The following is a 5,637-nucleotide window of genomic DNA, read 5'->3' on the forward strand; positions in this document are numbered from 1 at the left end:
CCAAATTCTGCTTGTAAAAACTCAAAAACCATACGGGAGTTAGGGTTTTTTGAACATAAGCCTCTCACTTTCCTTGCTCGGCCCTGCAATAAACTTCCTTCTCCTCCAAACACCAACATTTCAGTTTGGCCTCACTGTGCACTGGGCATACAAATGCATTCAGTAACGGCAATGGCTTCACAACTCTGAATATACTAAAAGCAACTAAATTTTACACTTCAAAGGGATGACTTTTATGGTATGTGAATTATACCTCAAAACTAATTTTTAAAAGATACATGCTAAATTCAGAGATGTTAGGTTGTGAAGTATGTGCATCCTAGAACTGAAATACTGTATCATACTCTTTGTCATTCAGATAAAAATATTTAGGATCCTCCAATTTTAGCCTACCTTGAGATTGTTTTCCAGAGTCTTACAACACAGGTCATTCCTATCACACTTCCACTTGCCATTAGATAAAAAGACACATAAGCTACTAAAAAGATTACAAGACAACATATCCTTAAGGATCAACTGTCTTTTTTGCTATTAGGATGAAAAAATAGAAATAGAATACTATTTCTGAGAGAAAAGAATAGAATGCTACTTTAAAGAATAGAACACTATTCTGAGGCCTCAAAAATCTACTTTCTTTAAAAAGTATTCTTGAAAACAAAAATTTATGACCAAGGTAAAAGCCAATAGAGGTCTGTTGTAAAAAATGTAAAACCTGGTTAAGTGTGAAAATCATAATCCCACCACCCAGAGAGAAACAGTTAATATATGGACATAAATCTTTTCTAAACTTAGATGAATTTTTAATCATGACTTCAATTGCATTCTTATTTTTAGTTATTTAATTACAAAGACTTTTTAGTGTAAATTAGGAAATGTGGCTTTGGGACAAGAGGGGAAAATGGTGACTTGTATGTCTATAATGCGTTTCTCAGTAAACAGCTGCAGAAGGAGGTTCTCTCCCCCAGAGAAACAAAATGTGTCCAAGGCTGGCAAAATGAGGCCATAGCAGTTATGGCTGACAAAGCTGTAAGCCTGAGAAAGCTGTTTTCAAACTGTGGTGTCCCCCTTAACACCAATGGGACATGCATTGGTATGCCCAAAGAGATTGTTCGGAAGCATCACTTCTTTATCTTCTAAACAGGTTCTAGCTGAAGAATATCAAGGCTATTCTTACTGGAATAAGAGGTATAATTACCTCTTAAAAGAGGTATAATGGACTTTTTTTGGCCTAATTCCAGGTTCAAGTTGAGCTTACATCACAGTGCCCCGAGGTGTTTGCTTAAATGCAGATTCCTTAGTCCCCTCAACAGAGGCTGATGTTCTAGTTCAAGGTCTTTCCAGGAATTTACACTTGACAACCTTGATGACTCTGCAGGTGATCCATGTTCCATGCTTTGAGAAATTCTTCAACTAAATGACTGTATTAATTCTACGCCTCTGTGGTACAGTGACTAATACCCCATTGTGCTCATTGGTTTTGGCTGACCCAACATGGTTTCCTGGGAACTTGAGGTATATGGCCCCACATGGAGATGGGAGTGGATAGCCTAACCAGTCACGCGTTCTTCCTGCCCTGTGATTCTAGCTTCCATTTTCTCTCATGCGAATGGACTTGACTCAACTCCACTGTCTCTTCTCTAAACTTCCATTCCATATCCTTTAGGCTTGATTTCTTTACTTCACACTTTTAACTATTTCCACTTTACAAGGAAAAAAAAATCTCCAAAAATTCTCAAATTAGTTTGAGGAAGTTGAGGGTTAAAGATGAGATTCATATGTAATCCTAGGAGCTTGTTGAGTTCTCAGAATTGTTATTTCACATGATGGAAACTTTCAGTGGATCAGTAAACTGGGTGTCATCACAGCACATTTGACAGAATTTGGGTTCCTACCGTCTAGTGATGTATTTCTAATAAAACTTGGAAAGGAATCCTTTTTTAATGCCAGAGTTTGCTTTCTGCATACATTTTGGAAGCGTTCTGCTGTTTAGATTCACTGGGTTAAATGGATGGACAGCTATTTCCTCACCTACAGTATAGAAGTGGTAATCATAGTTCAGCTCCTTAGAAATGTGGAGGTAACATAATACATGCACTATGGTACATAATAAGTACTCAGTAAACAATAGTGGTTTGCATTGTTCCCCTGTGGAACCCTCCCAGGTACAAATCCTTTCTGTGTCCCATTTCTTGTTTGCAGGAAATAGACTTCATTCAGCCTCCTTGACCTTCCCTGAGTTCCAAAGGGCAGATTCAAACAGTTACTAATCAGGGAAGTGAGGGATATAAAGAAGGAACAATCAAGAAACAACAGTGCCATGACAGGGCAGGGTCCTGGTTCCTCTTCAAGGGATATACATAATATCTGACTTATTCTGCAAGAACTAAGGGTTCCACGTGGGTGGAAGGTGGTAACTTAAGGCAAGCACAAGATTCCTGGAACACCTCACCACCAACCAATCAGAAGAAAGTAAGCACACAGTGGATGATAATGAAGACTGGCCCCTCCCCAAATGATTCTCCCTTTAAAACCTTCATGGTCAAGAAGAATCTTCAAAGATGGTTTTTAGACATGAGTCCATCTTCTTCCCAGGTTGTCAACCTCTTGAATAAAGCAAACTTTCCTTTTCTACCATCTTGGAAAGTTTTCCTTTACAAGTTTTATTAGAAATACATCACTAGATACTAGAAACCCAAAGTGATCAGCAGACTTCCTAAGCCACAAATGCCTCTAGACATGGCCCTACCCACTAGAGGTCCAGGACCAAGCTTCACCCAGCAGTAGGTAGGGACCAACTCCTTCTGCCAGGAAACCTGCATAAGCCTCTAGTGCAGCCTCATCCCCCAGGGGGCAAATACCAGAAATAAGACAACAACAATCCCAAGGCCTGTGGAAGGAATGCACGAACACAAGCCAGACTCAACACTGGGACTGGCTGGATCCTGGACCCTGGGTGACAAGAGAGGAGTGTACTGCTGGGAAACATAGGACGTTTCCCACAGAGGGCCACTTCTCCAAGGTCAAAACATGTTTAACTAACCTACCTAAAAATACAAATAGAAAAATAGACAATATGAGGCAGCAGAGGAATATCTTCTAGGCCAAAGCACAAGATAAAATCCTAGAAGAAGTAAGTGATGAGGTGATAGGCAATTTATCCAAGAAAGAGTTTAGAGTAATGATGGCAAAGATGTTCAAAGAACTTGAGGAGTATAGATGTGCACAGTATGTTTTTAGCAAAAAGTTGGAAAACATAATACCCAAATAGAGTTGAAGAATAAAATTACTAAAATGAATAACACATTAGAAGGAACCAAGAATAGACTAAATGAGGCAGAAGAATGGATCAGTAAGCTAGAAATCACTACTACAGAACAGAACAAAGAAAAAAGAATGAAAAGAAATGAGGATAGTTTAAGAGAACTTTGGGACAACATGAAATGCTCTAATATTCGCATCATAGGGATCCCAGAAAGAGAAGAGAGACAGAAAGGACCTAAGAAAAATTCTGAAGAGATAATAACCAAAAACCTTCCTAACTTGGGAAAGGAAACAGACATCTAAATTCAGGAAGCGCAGAGAGTTCCACGCATGATCAACCTGAAGAGGAACACACCAAGTCACATAGTAATCAAATGGACAAAAATTAAAGATAAGGGGAAAATATTAACATCAGCAAGAGAAAAGCAATAAATAACATATAGGGGAACTGCCATAAGGTTATCAGCTGATTTTTTAGCAGAAACTCTACAAGCCAGAAGGAAGTGATGAAAGGGAAAAACCTACAACCAATAATACTCTCTCCAGCAAGGCTCTTGTTCAGATTTGATGGAGAAGACAAAAGCTTCACAGATAAACAAAAGCTCAAAGAATTCAGCACCACCAAACCAGCTTTACAACAAATGTTAAAGGACCTTCTCTAGTCATCAAACCACAAGAAAAGAGAACAAAAAGAAGAGGGGGGGAAAAAGACCTACAAAAACAAACCCTAAAGAGTTAACAAAACGGCAATAAAAATATATGTATTGATAATTACCTTAAATATAAATAGATTAAATGCCCCAACCAAAAGACAGACTGGTTGAATGGATACAAAAACAAGACCCACTTATATGCTGTAAGAGATCCACTTCAGAGCTAGAGACACATGCAGGCTGAAAGTAAGGGGATGGAAAAAGATATTCCATGCAAACAGAGGCCAAAAGAAAGCTGGAATAGCAATAATTAAACAAAATAGATTTTAAAATAAAGACTGTTATCAGAGACAAAGAAGGATACTACATAATGCTCAAGGGATCAATCCAAGAAGATGATATAACAACTATAAATATATATGCATCCAACATAGGAGTACCTCAATATATAAGGCAATTGTTAACAGACTTAAAAGGAGAAATCAACAGTAACACAATAATAGTGGGGGAATATAACACCCCACTCACATCAATGGACAGATCATCCAGACAGAAAATCAATAAGGAAATGCCCTAAATAACACATTAGACCAGATGGACTTAATATCTATAGAGCATTCCATAGGAAAACAAACAGAATACACATTCTTCTCAGGTGCACGTGGAGCATTCTCCAGAATCGACCACATGTGGGCTGACAAAGCTAGCCTCAGTAAATTTTTAAAAAATTGAAATTATACCAAGCATCTTTTCTGACCACAATGCTATAAAGTTAGAAATCAACTACAAGGAAAAAAAAAAGCTGCAAACACAGAGAGGTTAAACCATCTGCTACTAAACAACCAATGGATCACTAAAGAAATTGAAGAGGAAATCAAAAAATACTTTGAGGCAAAGAAAATGAAAACACAATGATCCAAAACCTCTGGGACGCGGCAAAAGCAGTTCTCAGGAAAATTTATACCGATACAAGGCTACCTCAGGAAACAAGAAAAATCTCAAGTAGACAACCTAACCTTACACATAAAGCAGCTAGAGGAAGAACAAACGAACCCAAAAGTTAGTAGAAGAAAAGAAATCATACAGATTAGAGCGGAAATAAATGAGAGACTAAAAAAAATTAGAAAATATCAATGAAACTAAAAGTTGGTTCTTTGAAAAGATAAAAAAAATTGATAAACATTTAGTCAGACTCATGAAGAAAAGGGGCGGGGAGGGATCAAGTTAATAAAATCAGAAATGGAAAAGAACTTACATTAATGGCTTAAATGTAAGACAAGACACTATAAACCTCCTAGAAGAAAACATAGGCAAAACATTCTCTGACATAACTCTTAGCAATGTTCTCCTAGGGCAGCCTACCCAGGCAACAGAAATACGAGCAAAAATAAATAAATGGAAACTAATTAAACTTACAAGCTTTTGCACAACAAAGGAAACCATAAGCAAAACAAAATGATAACCTATAAAATGGGAGAAAATATTTGCAAATCATGTAACTAACAAAGGCTTAATTTACAGAATATGCAAACAGCTCATACAACTTAATAACAACAACAACAAAACTCCACAAATAACCCAATCCAAAAATGGAAAAAGGACCTAAACAAGCAGTTCTCCAGTGAAGACATACAAATGGCCAATAAGGACACGAAAAAATGCTCAATAGCACTAATTATCAGAGAAATGCAAATCAAAAAACTACAATGAAGTATCACCTCAC

The sequence above is a fragment of the Vicugna pacos genome, chromosome 6 (genome assembly GCF_048564905.1).
Source record: "Vicugna pacos chromosome 6, VicPac4, whole genome shotgun sequence".
Lineage (NCBI taxonomy): Eukaryota > Metazoa > Chordata > Mammalia > Artiodactyla > Camelidae > Vicugna > Vicugna pacos.